The 18,009-nt window shown below is 37.9% G+C and overlaps 1 pseudogene; it reads left to right on the top strand.

The window, feature by feature from the left end:
- The first annotated feature begins 16,412 nt into the window (after nt 1–16,412).
- On the top strand, nt 16,413–17,758 carry LOC140623540 (protein FAM32A-like; annotated as a pseudogene).
- Nucleotides 17,759–18,009: the final 251 nt, after the last annotated feature.

Raw genomic sequence — 18,009 nt, 5'->3', positions numbered from 1 at the left:
ATTCCCCAAATGAATGAGAACATATAATGTTTGTCCTTCTCCGATTGACTTATTTCACTCAGCATAATACCCTCCAGTTCCATCCACGTTGAAGCAAATGGTGGGTATTTGTCATTTCTAATGGCTGAGGAATATTCCATTGTATACATAAACCACATCTTCTTTATCCATTCATCTTTTGATGGTGAAACCCTTTTAAATGAAAGAAACACCATATTTGAAGATTAAAGTCAATGGAGAGATGCAATCAAACATACACTAATGATACAAAGAAATACGCTGTTTAAGTAATGACATAGTTACTCAGAACAGAAATTGAGAAAAATTCACTTGATTAAATGTTTGGGTAATTTTGGTTTGGTTCTGCCCATTACTTTCTGAGGTTTTGCAATAGAGTTTAATTATTGATCTGTCTATAGCTACCTAGGCTAGCTCTTTTGCTAGCCCTGATAGCATCAGAGAGGAGTCAAGGGGCAGAGCTGTAAAATATTTAAGCAAATCCATAGAACAAAGGCAACTATTTATTTGCCTTTCTTTTTTCTGTTTCCTATCATTCCACCATTCTTCTTAGAATTACCTTTGCTCTCTATTGTTTAATCTCCATTATTGGTAAGCCTAGAAAACAGACATTCTTCTTTAAAAGAGTATTCTCAATTACAGTATTTTCTCTTTTGAAGTCTGCAAAGGCTCAGATCAGGAACTAGCAATCTCTTAGAAATGAGTGTCCTTTTTCTACGTTTTCCTCATATTCCCGGTGAGCAGGGGGTTGAGAAGTGGAAGACACAAGTAGTTTTGATGTTATATGTATACCTTAAAGGGAGGAAGAAGGAAGTCTTCCCATCTTCAGGAATCCTGTTGCTTAATGCAAATATGAGTAGAGAGGATCAAATTGTTAACAACTTACATAATATTTCATTAATTGATGATACTTCAGAGAGAAGCAGAAATTCAAAAGGCTTTACAGAATAAAGAGGGATGCTACAGAAGGAAATCTGGGAAGAAAATTAAAGGCAACAAAATCACATAACCTATCAGCCACCAGATTAGTAATCTCCCTGGAGGGGTAATTTGTTTGTTTGTTTACTGCTTGTTTTGGTGGGAAGAGTTTAGACTATAGAGATTATAGTTTTAAGTGCCCAAGATATTCAATTCAAGTAAAAAGGATAAGCTCATTTTACACTTGTCCTTGAGCCTTCAAAGATAAGAAAGTTCTCAGGAAGCTTGTATCCAGGAGAAAATATAGGTTCAAAGGTTTCACGGTAGGGAGAGTACTTAGTAGTTTAGTATACCAGCTTAGCCTACTTTCTTTTTAACAAATTTACATTGTAGGTACATCATGATCTCCTTCTAACATCCACCAAGAGGCAAAAGCTTTTTTTTTTTTTTTTCCACCAAAGTAGCTACAGATACAGAGGTGCTTTATTTTAATAGGGTAATTTGAAAAACAGTTCCCTAAAGAATCAGAGTTTAATCTTTACATACATAGAAAAAGTGAATGGAAATTTCCAAACAGTACATTGTGTGACTGGTGACCTTTGTAAGATGTATATGTTTGTTTTTCTTTTTAAAACAAATGTGTTATTTTAATATCTACTCACTAATGAGAACTGTCAATGTTTCCAACTGACAAACAGCCAATGCAGAAGGATTAGGAAGAGCATGGATTAAGAATTTCCTTGGAGGCAGAAAGAAAAATTATCATGCATGGTGTGGTTAAAAGCAACCGTTCTGGAGCCTTAAGTTCTTGGGAAAGGGAGAGTCTCCAGGGATTTACAAAATAAATTTTAAAAAATCAAAGCCCTCCACTTGCTTTACCTATCTGAGTACCTAGACCTCTTAAAGCCAAGGAAAGAGAAATATCATTTTCTAAGTTTTCTCTGATCCAATCACTCTCTCTAGAACCTCATTTCTTCTTCATTGTTCTAGAGCATTGCCATTATGCTTCTCCGTATTTGAGCAAACAAGAACAGATGAGAGAGGACTAGGCAAGTTAAAAAATATAAGCCTATCTATCTATCTATCTATCTATCTATCTATCTATCTATCTATTTTTACTTAACTTCAATTTGCCAACATATAGTACATCATTAGTTTCAGATGTAGTTTTTAATAATTCACAGTTGCATATAACCCCCAGTGCTCATATAAGCCCTTTTAAAAAAAGGTGACAACTCAGTAAAGATTATTGGATTATGTTCTTTGGTAAATCTATTTCTTGGCTATTCCTAAAAAGAAAAGATCACACCCAAGGACCATGTTAGAATAAATTTATTGTGCAAGCACTCCTTATCAGCCGCCAATTAAAAAAATTATCAAGCAGCAATGACTTTAATCAACATAGACCTTCTGAGTCCCAGGCCTGAGATGCTGAAAGGAATGAATAAAGTTAAGAAGCTTTAACTTGTAACTTTTCATTCTCGCAGATTAAACAACTAAGTCTCTTTTCCCTAAATTATTAATATTTCCAGGTAAGGTGGGATTATTCAGAGGTTATTTTTCATATAATTTCCAAACTCTGGCACAGGATTAGCAACATCCTTCTAATTCTTTTAATTTAAAGAATGGTGGGAAGGAGGGGGGAATAAAATCATTTAGTTATATACTGTAAACAGTCTAGCTGATAAAGAGCTTTTATAGGGATATTTGTTTTGGTGAAATAAATTGGCACTGATGCATAGAAACTGATTTGAGGGAAAGGGGATACCAAAGAAGACACAATGCAAGAATATAAATTAAAAAGTAATATAAGGAAAAAGTTTAGTGACTGGCAGTAAATCATTTATTCATGGCCATTTATTGATATTATACTTCTAACAACATGCTACAAGTAATACTAAAATCTTTATTTTTAGAGGCACATTTATTTATCTCAAAGGCTTAAGGAACTATTCATTCCATTTAATACACTTTTCCAATATATTGGTGTAAGATTCTAAGTATAGCAAATATAGTAGAATTTTCCCATTCTTATCCCTATTATGTTTTCTTTTTTTTTCTAGAGGTATTTGGAGGATCATAAGACAGAATATTTAAGGTTCCACGCCCACATTAGATAACTGATTTGACAAACTCTTAAGTTATGAAGATCATTTTACGGTTTGTATAAATTCATCCTTGGCCAATATGCTGGAGCAGAGTCATTATGCATTGTAAGAACTAATTAAACTTTCAGGGCAGCCCCGGGTGGCTCAGTGGTTTAGCGCCGCCTTCGGCCCAGGGTGTGATCCTAGAGTCCCGGGATCGAGTCCCATGTCGGGCTCCCTGCATGAAGCCTGCTTCTCCCTCTGCCTGTTTCTCTCTCTCTCTCTCTCTCTCATGAATAAATAAAAAAAATTAAAAAAATAAAAAAACTTTCAAGAGGTTTTCAAGCCAATTGACATCCCAGGGGTAGTCTGAAACTGGCCCCATGTAGGAGTATTTACATCATGTTAATTGTCAAATGCTATGAATCAGGACTTCTCTAACCCCATCTCCAGAGCTAGTTAATAAATATTTACCAGTAAGTATAAGTACAGCATTGGTCAGAGCTATTCTTTGACTTTTTCATAATATGCCAAGGAAAATAAAGCCTATTATATAATACAACTTTGACCAAAAAGCCTTCTAAAATATTTTATGTTTATTTTTTGTATTAATAATTTCAAAATTTCAGGAATTGGTACTACTAAACTTAAAAAATATGGGCCTGGGATCCCTGGGTGGCACAGCGGTTTAGTGCCTGCCTTTGGCCCAGGGTGCGATCCTGGAGACTCGGGATCGAATCCCACATCGGGCTCCTGGTGCATGGAGCCTGCTTCTCCCTCTGCCTATGTCTCTGCCTCTCTCTTTCTGTGTGACTATCATAAAAAAAAAAAAAAAAAAATATGGGCCAGTCAAATCACATTAGATTAGGCTTCTCTGTTTTTAAAGTTGGAAATTATGTCCTTCAAAGATATATATTCATTTTACTCAGACAGAGTAAGTTAGTGAATTTCTCCATTCACTCTAGTCTCTTCCTGCTGTCCTACCTGTTCTGAGGAGTTAACTCTGCTAATACAGCAATTTGACATCCGAAGAACACATTATTTTATAAGTAACTATATAAATGAAATATGTATATTTACATAGTCATTTGACATTACTCTGCTGAAGTAAGACAAAAAAGTCAGAAGGCAATGGTCAAATCAATAGAAATTAGAATAAACACCAATTAAAAATTAAAACCCTTAGGAGGAGACAGCTTCCCAGGCCCAACATTATTGGGTTACTGTGATGGCCAGGGAGGACTTCCAAGACAGAGGAAGGACCAGATTGAGACCTAAAGTGACACCATGCTTTAGTAAATAAGACCTGAACTCTTGGCAGTTTCTAATAGGCAACCAACACATATTAATATTCTTTGTACATCAACTTATTACAGTGTTCTCCATCTAAATTGTCATAGGAAAAATAAGGTTGTTTCATTCATTTTGGCTTCAGTTTCACATCTGGGCAAAGCACAATGCTGGTAAAGACAGCTCTTATTTTCCTGATGAAAAATGGACCCTGGGTCTCTGCATAGAAAGTATTTAGCGCCTTTGTGGCAATGTTCAGTTTAAGCCAGACTGCAAATAAGAGAGTCATCTGTGTTTAAACATGGAAAGGGTTCACAGTAAGGAAAGAGATCTTAAATTTTTCTCTTTTCCTGGATATGGCTCTTGCTTAGTATCCCTGAGGAAATGAGCTATTAAGGGATGTGCTGCTCTGTGCATCACAGCTCTGAAAGGAGATACCTTCAAACCACCAAAGTAAACCCTCCTTTGTGGATAATTTACTAGGCTGATTAGAGCACATTTCATCACTGACCAACAGAACAGAAACAACTATGAAAGCTGAGGGCTCATTCCAGAAACATCTCTGACCAAAGTTTTCTCGAGCTTTAACTTGATGGTTTTATATTTAATCATTTCAGCATTTTGCTAGTTAAACAATTCTGATATGAAATGTGGATCACAGAAACTGTGGTTTCATTCCACATAGCTGCAAAACTGGTAACTCATTTTTCTCTGCCACTTGTTATCTATTTGAAAAGATCATTCCAAATCCCCACTATTTATTCTGTTCATTAAATTGTCTTATTCCATGGTTTTCCAGAAACTTTAACCACAGTTCTAATATCTCTTTGTAAATGTTGTCTCATTTTAAATAACTGCTTTAAACAAATATTCTAAACTCACTACCAAATTTAGGGCAGCAGATTCAGACTCGAGCCCTCCAGATCACTTGTCTACAATCCATATGACACATAAGAACAAAGTCTTCCAGGGGCACCTTGGTGGCTCAATGGCTCAGGTCATGATCCAGGATCCTGGGATCGAGTCCCACATTGGGCTCCCCATAGGGAGCCTGCTTCTACCTCTGCCTAAGCCTCTGCCTGTCTCTCATGAATAAATAAATAGAATCTTAAAAAAGAAAAAGAACAAAGTCTTCTTATTTCAGGCAGGGCAAGCCCTCCAGATCAGTGAACTGTTACCTCTTTGATTCACATCATCACCATTACTTATAATTTTTCTGAAAATTTATATTAAAGAAATCAAGTATCTTTGTAAAACTGTATAATGTAGATGTTATAACAGTACTAATTTTCTTTATTAAAATCCTACTTCAAGGCAGCCCCAGTGGCGCAGCTGTTTAGTGCCTCCTGCAGCCCAGGGCGTGATCCTGGAGACCCTGGATCGAGTCCCATGTCAGGCTCTCTGTATGATGTCTGCTTCTTCCTCTGCCTGTGTCTCTGCCTCTCTCTCTCTGTCTCTATGAATAAATAAATAAAATCTTTTTAAAAAATCCTACTTCAGTGACTTTAACTCTGAAAAGTTAAATGACAAATGTTTTTTCTTAGAATGTACCAGATATCCAAGATATTGCTGTTTCTGTGCAACAGTGATATTCATGAACTTGATCAATGTGTCATCATTTAAGAATCCATAAGAATAGGATATAAGCTGGTTGGTATGGATCTGGCTGTGTCCACCACTTTTTCTTGACTGGAAGGGCACTGGGCAAATGCTGAATTCTCTCTACAATGAACAGCAGGTGACCAGGAAGGACAGAAATGCAAGGGTTCCCTGACCATGTCCCATTGATTCTGAATAATTTGAGGCCATGTATTATAACACTAGAACTTCAGAGTGTCAAAGTATGAGGTGGTCTAGTCCAGACTGAATCCTAATCAGGTAAATCTCTGAATGGGCCAAGGAGAACCACCCCTTTCTGTCCTTTTTCCTAGGGATGGAAGAACTGGTGGTGGTCTTGGAAAGCACTCCAGCTCCAGCTTTAGTTCTAGTTCTAGACTCTAGGTCTATCCCTCGTATCTACGGAACCATTTTTAAACTGCTAGGAAACTCTGGGTAGACCATATACCTATATGAACTGCATATTTATATAATCACTCTCTGGATGTGTTTGGATTCTTCACTATGAAAAAGGCATTGGAAATCTCACACAGCCATCTGATTCCAGGTTGGTTCCCTGTTAGATTCCAGGAGTTTAATTAAGTAAAGGAAGAAGCCCTTCACAGTTGATCTTACCTTGACATACTGGCACACTAGTTCTGAGTATCGATATATCCCCACAGACCTAAACAACAGTTAAATCCAGCAGAATATTATATGACGCACAATCTTTCTTCATGTTGGCAGCAATAGTTTAGATACTGAGAATACAGCTGTGGGTTTTTTCCTCCTGTCGCGTTATATATTTTATCAGTAATCTGAAAATCACTATATCAACACATTTTGCACTGCTTAATCAATGCTAGTAAGTTGGCACAGTCAGCCTTTTCCCTCACTATTTATACTTAATATTCTTCTTGGGTGTGTTTTTGAACTGAACAAAGAAGGATAATTCTTCCTGTTTTTCTATTTTCCTCTTCCATCTCCATGTCCTTTGGCTGCTATTTTACAAAACACTCTAATTTATAAAAGAATGGTCTCTTACAAGAGATGAAGTACAAGAATTTTAAACCCCTTAATTGCACTATGTGTTTCAAATCTTAAAACTGAATTCTAATTTAGTGCTCAACATTCTAAATCAATATTCCAGGAAATATTTTAATCTTGCAATGATGCAAAGTATCAAGTTGAAAATCAAACGCAAGAAGACATAACATTTCCATACAATCAAGGGTTTGTTTTTTTGTGTGTTCAGGTGCCTACAAGAACACTAGGGAAAGAATGTAGGCCATTTTCAGGTCACTTCAAGCTTTCATTGTGCAAGATACAATCAATTCAAAAGAATTCTTTTTAAAAAAGAATTTCTAGCCTAATTTTCATTTAGTGAGATATAGCATGTATATAAATATGTCAGTTTATGTCTAATTTTCTCCAAATTTATGATATTAAACTTTTAACTTATGGGCTAAAAGCGGAAAAAGATTCACATTGTTTATATTTGCTTTTGCCTGATTAATGGCAGTTATATCAGAAGGCCCTGGCCAACACTTGGGGAAAGCAGCCAAGTACACAGAGACAAGCCAAAAGTCACTAAAGATGAGCAAGTCACAATGCATGGTCTGTGGTGGCACCAGATACCTGCATAAAATAATTCCTCAAAATAAGAAAAAATTCACTGAAGAGAAATGCAGCTTGTTTTAATAAACTTTCCTCCAGTAACTTACATCTTTTTAGAAATCCCATAAATATCCTGCTGGATATTCATGATGGTTTGGGCAGCTTTTCTCATGAGGGCCATAAGTAACAGGGAGACACAGTTTTGGTTCCCTCTGTCCCACACAAAGACAACTTGGGACCCTTAAATAATGCCTTGCTTTCAAATTAATGTAAAATGTTATTATATTAACCCAGTAATCAATTAAGCTATTTTTAAGAAATAATAGATTTTTTTACAATAACCAGGCTTTAGTTGAATAAGCTGAGCTGTAGAAGTGTGGCTATACCTCCAGTAACACTTGGACGAACTTAACCTAAAGGAGTTACAACGTAATAAATAGATGAGGGACATCTGGGTGGTTCAGTAGTTGAGTGTCTGACTTTGGATCAGGTCATGATCCTGGAGTCCTAGGATGGAGTTCCACATCAGGTTCCCCATAAGAAGCCTGCTTCTCCCTCTGCCTGTGTCTCTGCCTCTCTCTCTCTCTCTCTGTGTGTGTCTCTCTGAGGCAGAGACACAGGCAGAGGGAGAAGCAGGCTCCATGCAGGGAGCCCGATGTGGGACTCGATACCGGGTCTCCAGAATCATGCCCTGGGCTAAAGGCAGGCACCAAACCGCTGAGCCACCTAGGCGTCTCAAGATTATTGATTCTTAAGACTTAGAAAATGTTGACATATTCCTCCTTGCCCTGTACCTACACTGACTGCTCATAAAATGGAACCTATTATTATTCATCAAAGCAATGACATAAAAGTTTTTCAACAGGTGGTTTATTTAAAATGGCATACTTATTCATCTTTATATGATATCTATAGTCCAAGGACATTGTGTCTGAGACTCCATAAAGTTTTTTTCCAAAGCATTTTTATTAACAACATGTTTGCTCTCAGGGACCTATTAATTTATTATAATGTAGTTGTAGGCATCTTACCTAAAAACATTCATTTACATGAAAATAACAGTGTAAAGACAGATAAAAGTAATCTTATATTCTAGGCCAGAATCAAGGTCTACTCTCTACGTTAGTAATTGCAGCTAAGAAGGAAGGGGAAAAAAATCTAGAAATTGGAAGCAGAAATGTAATTTCAGTCACTGTGGTTAGAAGGGACATTTATTGTATGATTGAAAATCCCAAAGTACACAAGGAAGGCAAAATGCCATACTTATTTGGTGCCTAAAATAACATGTTATTATAAAGTAAAGCAATTTCATTTTGGAGCATGGAAAACCCAAAACTATGAAAAATGTGCTTTCTGAGATATCTATGAGCTTTAACTTCAAAAACATGCAGTGAAGGTACTAAATCTTTCATGAAAAAGAAAGCTCTGGCCTGAGTCAAACATCCAGTGTCTGACACCTACATTTAATGTTGCCTCTAAAGAGATGTCGTATCTTTTACTGTTCAGGTCCTCGAGTACCAGGCCTCACAATGAAGGAAGCCAGTGTAGTCACAGTCTGGTTCTCCAGCTTCTGGAACTCCTATGAGTGCACACATTTGATCCAATCATCTAATAATCCAACAGTCATTCAATAATCATGAGTTATGCCTTACCCTAGGCCCACCACTGATTTGCTGTTGGCAGCTTTAAGTTTTTTTTCTTTTTTCTTTCTTTTTTTTTTTTTTCTGAAGCTCAGTATTCTCATCTGTAAGCAAGGATAATGATGGTATCTGCTTCCTAGGATTTGTTGTGGTAATTAAATAAGAGATGGCTCATAGTGCTTCACATAGAGCCTGGCATATGATAATTACCCAATACAAGTTAACTGTCTTTATCATCATTACTGGAATATGTTATAAATCTAGTAAGCAAGTTGAGGGTAGGACTGTGTCTATTACTTAACGGACACCCACACTAAACAGCTGAGGCCAGTGAATGCTAAAGTAAATCTTCGTGCCAATTCTAGCCCAAAGCCTACTTCTGCAAATGTTTATTGGAACACAGCCACTCCTGTTCTTTTATACGTTGTCTATGTCTACGTTACCCAGCAGATGTACATAGCTGTAAAAAAAGGACTGGATAGGCTGCAGATTCTGAACCATTTATTACTTGGCTCTTTAAACAGTAAGTGTGTTAATCCTGCACTAGAGCTTCGCCACTTACTGCGTGGTCCTCAGCTCATTAGAAAATACAGACACTGGGATCCCTGGGTGGCTTAGTGGTTTAGCGCCTGCCTTCCTCCTAGGGCATGATCCTGGAGGCCGGGGATTGATTCCCACATCGGGCTCCCTGCATGGAGCCTGCTTCTCCCTCTGCCTGTGTGTCTCTCTCTCTCTCTGTGTGTCTCTCATGTATAAATAAAATCTTAAAAAAAAAAAAAAAAGAAATACACTTAGGCTCCCTTGACCTACTGAATCAGAAACTATATATTTTCACAAAATCTTCAAATGATTTACAAACATATTAAGGGTTGAGAAGCAGTGGTCTAGGTCAGAGGTTAGCAAACTTTCTGTAAAGGGCTAGACAGTAAATATTTATGCCTTTGTTGCAGGACTATTATATCTGTTCAACTCTGCTTTCCTATCTCAAAAGCAGCCACAAAAAAATATATAAATAAAGGGCATGGTTCCACGCCAATAAAACCATGTATGGAACCTGAAGTTTCAATTTTATACAATTTTCATGTATCACAAAATATTCTTTTAATTTTTTTCAACCATTAAAAAATGTTGAAACCTTCCCTTAGCTTGTGTACCATACAAAAACAGGCAGCAGGGCAGCCCGGGTGGCTCAGCGGTTTAGTGCCACCTTCAACCCGGGGCTTGATCCTGAAGACCCGGGATCAAGTCCCACGTCAGGCTCCCTGCATGGGGCCTGCTTCTCCCTCTGCCTGTGTCTCTGCCTCTCTATGTCATAAACAAACAAACAAACAAACAAACAAACAAACAAATAAAATCTTTAAAAAAAAAATAAACCAGGCAGCAGGTAGGATCTGGCCTGTAGATCAGAGTCAGCAGTCTTGGTCTAGGCTAATGTCACATCACTGTTTAGCCAACATGTTACCGCTCCTCCTATACTCTCCCCAGGACTCTAAACACCTATGTGTATTTTCTGGCATATGTGACTTTAGAGAAGTTATCTTCTACTTATTTAACTTATCCTAAAAAAATTTCTGTCCCTTCTTTATGATTTCTAACATGTAATATAACGTTCCTGTCAAATGATGTGATGGTGTAACTGTTTCCTTTTCATTGGCAGAATAGAACATACCAGAGAGGCTGAACTAGGAAGCTATAGGTGGATAGACAGACAGGTGGACAGATACGATACCTGCCTCCAAAGGAATAGGAAACTGATCACAATGAAAAACTCTTTGCCTCTAAATTCAAACCAACTATGCTGAGCATTTCTAAATATATAGTCAGGATTTGTGTCTATTTGATCCACAATATCCTTCTCCTTGACTCTTCAAGTAGGTTGAAGCTCTTGGAAAGTAACATAGGAAGTCTGCACATCTTGCTCTTCCCCTTCCAGAGGCTAGTGGATCACAAACAACTGAGGAGGAACTGCCAGAGAGGGTTCTCCCTCCAGAAAAAAAGAGCTTTGCCCCACTCTCAGGGCTACGAGACACATTGGTGGGAGGTGGCTAGAGGAGGGGATCCCCACCTGCCTTTTATTTAAGCCAGTATTCTTTGTTCCTGCTTATACTGAGATGATACATCAGTTTCAGAAGAGAAACTTAGTTCACAGAAACCTTTAATTTATGTTCAAAGTTTATTGAAGCTAAGCTCAATAAATGGGTAGATAAGAGGACTTTGTTGAGTAAACACAACATTAATAATTTAGGTTTAGCAATTTAAGAAACATGAAAGCACTCGAGATTCATCAGAAGCACAAACTATATGAACTATCTGCACAATCTTAGAGGAAACATTTACATATACACATACACTTATGATATATATATATGCACTATATATATATATATATATATATATATATATATATATATATATATATAAAATGTAAATGACTGTGTTAGAATAGATTCTGACTCCTGGTCTCAGCTACTATCACATCGTTTTTGTTGTTTAACCTTACTCTGTTTTATCTTTCTACCATCATCCAATTTTCCCTCTCCTTTCTAGGATAATTTATTCTGCAAGACAGGCTGAGATAAAAACCTTTCTATATAACCTGATAAATCTTTTAATTGTAAATCATTCACTAATGAAGTAGTTCCCCTAGTGTATTAATTAGGAAGATTTCAGCTACAAGAAACAGAAAACCCTGGCCTAACTAGCTGACGTCCTAAGAAATTTATCATTTCATATGAAAAATTCTGCAGTAGGGCAGCTACAGGGTTGCTTAATTCAGTGCCTCAACATCATCATCAAGGATCTTTCCATTTTTCTATATTGCATTATTCAGGATATAGGCTTATCCTTATGTTAACTACCTTACACCATATGTGACAAAATGATATCCAGTAAAAATGCTGTCTTTTTGTCTTTTTTAAATTTTGACAAAGTTTTTCCCTGAGCTCCCAGAATATTCCACTTCCTAGCTCATTGACCAGAAATGCATCATACCTGTTCCTAAAATATGAGCATCCAAGAAGAATGAGATTACCATAATTGTGTTGAATGGGGAAAATATGCAGCCAAGAATACTTTATCCAGCAAGGCTGTCATCAGAATAGGAGGAGAGATAAAGAGTGTCCCAGACAAACAAAAACCAAAGGAGTTCATAGACCACTAAGCCAGCCCTGCAAGAAGTATTAAGAGGAACTGAGTGGGAGAAAAAAAGATCAAAAGCAAGAAAGACGGGCAGCCCTGGTGGCCCAGCTGTTTAGCACCGCCTGCAGCCCGGGGTGTGATCCTGGAGATCCAGGATCAAGTCCCACGTCGGGCTCCCTGCATGGAGCCTGCATCTCCCTCTGCCTGTGTCTCTGCCTGCCTCTCTCTCTCTCTCTCTCTCTCTCTGAATAATAAATAAAATATCTTAAAAAAAAAAAGCAACAAAGACTAGAAAGGAACATCACCAGAAACACCGACTTTACAGGTAACACAGTGGCATGAAATTCATATCTTTCAATAAGCAATCTGAATGTATGTAGACTAAATTTCCAATCATAAGACATAGGGTATCAGAATACATTTAAAAAAAAAAAAAGGCACATCTATATGCTGCCTACAAGAGACTCATTTTAGACCTAAAGACACACTCATATTGAGACTAAGGAGATGGAGCACCATTTATCATGCTAATGGATGGCAAAACAAAGCCAAAGTTGCCAAACTTATATCAAACTAGATTTTAAAACAAAGACAGTAACAAGTGTTTGAATGATAGACTCGACCGGATGGACTTAACAGGTATATTCAGGACATTTCATCCCAAAGTAGAATACGCATTCTTTTATATACAATGGAGTATTACTCAGAATGAAATCTTGCCATTTGCAGCAATGTGGATGGAGCTAGAGCACATTACACTAAGTGAAATAAGTCAGTAAGAAAAAGACAAATACCATATGATTTCACACTCATATGTGGAATTTAAGAAACAAAACAGATGAACATATGGGAAAGTGGGGGAAAAGGGGAAAAAAGAGAGAAGGAAACAAACCATAAGAGACTTAAGGACAGAGAACAAACTGAGGGTTGCTGGAGGGATATGAGCAGGGGATGGGCTAGATGGGTGGTGAGGACACTTGTCAGGATGAGCACTGGGTGTTGTATGTAAGTGATGAATTACTGAATTCTACTCCTGAAACCAATATTGCAAATGTATGTTAACTAGAACTTAAATACAATTTTTTAAAAAAGATTACCGTAATTGGATTAGGAAAGCATATGGTCATGTGAAAGAGATTAAATTACCTGAATGAAAATCAGCATTAGAAAGAAGTGGGGAGGGGTGCAGGAGCTATTACTCAGTAGTCACACAATACTCAATACTACAATCAATAAGAGGTATCCTGTTCATCAGCCTTTGAAGGTAGCCAATTAATTTGCAGGAAATAGTAACTGGGAGATTCTGTGACTATACAACTTGAATACTGGAGTAATAAAGATTTGAAGCAGCCTAAATGTAATTACAGAATAAAGGCACATACCACAATCTGAGAATAGTTCTAGAATTTGGCAAAACCTGGTCCTAACACCTTTCAGTAAACCAATGTTCATCAAGGACTCAAGCAGTTGGAATTTATAACTGCCACTCAGGCCCCAGCCAACTTTCCCCATGATGTGATCAGTTTCAATTAATATAATACACTTTGATTTGTGTATCATTCTGTATTCAAGTATGACGAGTACTTGAATACAAAGTTTACTTTAAAAGAAGCAAAGAACAAAAAAAGCAAAGTTGAATTAAAAAAAATTAAAACATTCTAATGTGACCCAGAAGCTATCAATTTGTGAATGTTGGCGGGGGCTAGGGGGTGGTGATCTCTTACAGCTTCATTTCAGGGGGCTGCAAGTGGGCAGAAACAAGGCTTGGTCATTCATAGCCGATAGATGATAGAAAACTGAAATGGAAAGAGAAGTCTGTGTATTCTATTCCTTCTGTCCCTCCCCGTCCACCCACAGTGTCCACCTAGCAGCAGAAGTACAGAAACTTGGTTTCTGTAAGCCAAGAGGAAGAGCAGAACGCTGTTTCTGAGATCCAGTTGATGGAGGAGAGGCCATGGCACACAATTCCTATTTACTTTCTCAACTATTTCTTCAAACTAAGAAAAAAAACCTATTCTAAATCTAACCTATTCTAAAATTATCTTAAATTTTCCAAAAATGAGATAGAAAGCATCTCAAACAAATTTCCTTTCATAATTTGAAAGCACAAGTTAGAAACTGATGTCTGTTAATATATATCAGTACCTCAAGTGTTTCAGACACAACTATCTTACCTTCCTGTTATTTTTTGCTCTTTTTTATACGAATGTACTAATGCAGCCAAGTAATTTAGGATGGGATTATCTCTAGTGGACTTCACAAGCAGTTTTAGTTTTGTTGGACAGCTACTTCTTTTAAGTGTTTTGCTGCTAAAAATGTGACAGAGCTACTGTTTCTCCCATGAGTGTTCTGAAGACATATTTAAACATTTCAACCTGTAAGAATCTGCTTAATTCCTCTGCAGAATATTAAAGGGAAAAGAAGTTACTCTTTGACCAGGAAAGTTTAAGGCATTTAAATATGATCAGATATCCAGAAATAAAATAGCACATTCCATGAAGAATCTAGGAAATCACAACACAGATACATTCATTGTACATGAACAACTCAGAAACTTAGTATAAAAGAAAAGAATATTAAGTGATATTATTAAAGTAAGCTAACTAGAATAAGAAAATAACACCAATACCACATTAATTCTATTGGTTTTTCTTGCACAGAACAGAGGAAAAACAACGATAAAAATTGGGCATATTAAATTTCTCCATTCTTTCCACTTAAGGGTAAAATCTAGATTGAAAATGTTCTAAGAATTTCCTTTTATTTTATTATTATTATTTTAATAATATTTATTATTATTTATATGGAGCCCAATGAAGAACCTGAACTCATGACCCTAAGATCATGATTTGAGCTGATATCAAGAGTCAGACACTTGATCAACTGAGCCACCCAGGTGCTCCAAGAATGTTTTGAGAATTTAATGGATAATTATTTCCCTTAAATCCAAATTTTTCCTTAATAGATTTTTAGAGAACCATATGCTCCTCAATAGTACTCAGTTTTGGCTTATGAATATAGATGAAAAACTTATGAGGGATAATGGCTTTTATGTACGGACCTGTGTGTGTGTATATGCACACACACACGTTTGTGTGTGTGTGTATTTCCATCAACTGTTTATAATAGAAGTGTATCCAGAATAAGGATAAAACTACTGATTGGATTGTTAAACGATATAACTACTGCCTCAGAGTCTTAGAAAAAAACTGTTGCTCAGAAGCTGCCAGGATTCTAAGAAATCAACCAGGAAATCTACAAGCAAATGTGCAGAAGTTTTATTAAAAGTCCACTACCTAATCTAAGGTGATTTGAGTACATCTATAGGTGTTTATGAGATTTTATCACATATCACTATGGTTCATAAAACACATTATTTATACAAACAATAACCACAGAAGTCCAACTCTCTAAACTGTCAAGTTATCACTCAGTAAAGCAATCAATTACTTTGATTTAGTACACTGCTCTGGATTTTTCCTGGATGGCAAAGCCTAGATATTGGGAAAGAAGCTAAAGACACGGCCAAGCTTCAGACCTTATCCCTTCTCCCTAAAAGGCATTTAAATAGTACCTACCTGTTGCAGACAGATATGTTGGTTTATGTAGATTTTCATCTATATCAAGTGTCAGTACCTTGCAGTACAAAAGATCATTTTGGTCTTCCTAAAAAACAAGGGAAAAATTGAGCAAAGGCATTCCCCACATGTGTGCTTTACTCAGTTACTTTTGCCACTTTGGCTTTGGACTTTCTGGAGTGGAAGATGAAATCTAGATGAAAATCAGACCCTTATCGTACCCCGTTAACTCTTAACTCCTTTTCTTTTAATTCCAGTACAATACCTACTTTATTTCTTAAAGTCCCTTCCAGTCCTGTGTAATCCATGATCCCATGAAGACTTCCATAGACACTGACCACAGCAAATTCAAATTATTTGATAAGAAGACACCCTTCAGATAAATGTGACTCTTAGTCTATGTGACTTTTACTCAAAAACAAAATGCAAGGTATGAAATTTCCCATTATTTCATTCCAGATTTGTTGTATACACTATTAGCCAATGTTCCACGTGTCTTTATTTAAATCTTCTTAAATGGAAGCGGCATCATGGCGGCCTACGAGCAGGTTCAGAAGGGGCCCCTGAAACTAAAAGGTGTTTCAGAGCCCGGTGTGACCATGCAGAAGAAGAAAAAGAAGGACAAAGACAAGGCGAAACTCCTGGAAACTATGGGAACAAGCAAAAAGAACGAGGATGAGAAGCGGCGCGGCCTGGACAAGTGAACCCTGGCCCAGGTGGCCTTCAAGAAGATGCAGGAGAAGCGGCAAATGGAAAGGATCCTAAAGAAAGCATCCAAAACCCACAAGCAGAGAGTGGAGGACTTCAACAGACACTTGGACACCCTTACGGAGCACTCTGACATTCCCAGTCAGCTGGACGAAGTAGCCTCCCCACCCAGGGTATGCAGTGGCGTCGAGGAGAAATGGAAGGCAAAGTTAAGGTTCTGTTTGGTGCCTTTAGTATTTTCTAGAAACATTCTATTACACACACCCTTGCGTTTTCTGCTGAGACAAATGCTTTCCAAGCAGTGTGCCCTCTTGCTGGAACTCAATTAAAGTAAGACTGTTGTTTTACTCCATTTTGGTTTGTTGGCAGCATAGAAGGTAAACCTTTTTAGTTTGGACTGGAAATTTTGTACAGGTTTATTTAGAGATTAAGGTTATTTCTGTGTCACATACAAAAAAGTGTCTTTACCCTCAAGTTGCATCTCATTCAGACAGTCATCCAGCTAGCTGCCTTTACCTGGATGAAAGGGACTCCAGAGGATAAGGAGCCAGCACAGCCTGAGCTTACAGACCCCATGGGGTCTGTGTGAGCCGTCCTCCCAAGCACCCTTTAGCTTGGGGCTTATTCTCTTCCTTCCAGAGCCTAGGGAAGCCACTTAAACCTTCATGGCCTTCAGAATGCCTCTTCAGCCACCTGGTGTGTGAGACAATGCAGCCTGGGAAGCAGAACAACCGCCTAAGGCAAGTATGCAGTACACACCTTGTCCCAGTCTGAGCAGCCTGTGGCGGGCATGCAGTCTCTCTCCCTAAGGTCCCCATTCCAGACAGGTCTAGAGGGCATTGCTGCCCGTGGCAGACTTCTTGAGGGCATCGCTGCCCGTGGCAGACTTCTTCGTTAATCAAGCACAGCATCCCTTTGTAATGGATGCTGTGAAAAACCCCAGACACAGCCTGCCTCACTACCCTCAACCCTAGGCTCTAAGCATCCCCACGTTTATTTAGAGCTGGCACGTAACATGTAGCCTGCTTGGTGTTTCTGGCCTAGGGACACCTTAGGGGTGACAGGACCTGGCCAGAGCCCCAGCACAGGCAGGACAGTCAAAGCGGATGACGGAGGTCCTCGTGCTGGAGAGCCACGATCTCTGAGGACCTGTGTTGTATCTACATGATGAGGATCAAACCATATATACTGTTGGGAGGAAGACTGTTGACCTAGGTAGTGGCAGAATAGTAAAGTCAAAAGAGAAAAACCAAGTGTTGGGTTTGGGCTGTCACGTGTGAACAGAGTAAAGCAAAAAATAATTATTAAAAAAAATCTTCTTAAATGGAAGAAAAGTCGAAACCTTCCCACTACCGAGGTCAACCACCATCACAGAGCCACAGGTACACAGCCTCATGTACTCACAAAGCAGCTTACAGA

Source organism: Canis lupus, chromosome 33, assembly GCF_048164855.1.
Source record: "Canis lupus baileyi chromosome 33, mCanLup2.hap1, whole genome shotgun sequence".
Classification (NCBI taxonomy): domain Eukaryota; kingdom Metazoa; phylum Chordata; class Mammalia; order Carnivora; family Canidae; genus Canis; species Canis lupus.
Note: the sequence above shows the minus strand (reverse complement) of the source record. Positions and strands in the feature narration are given on the sequence as shown.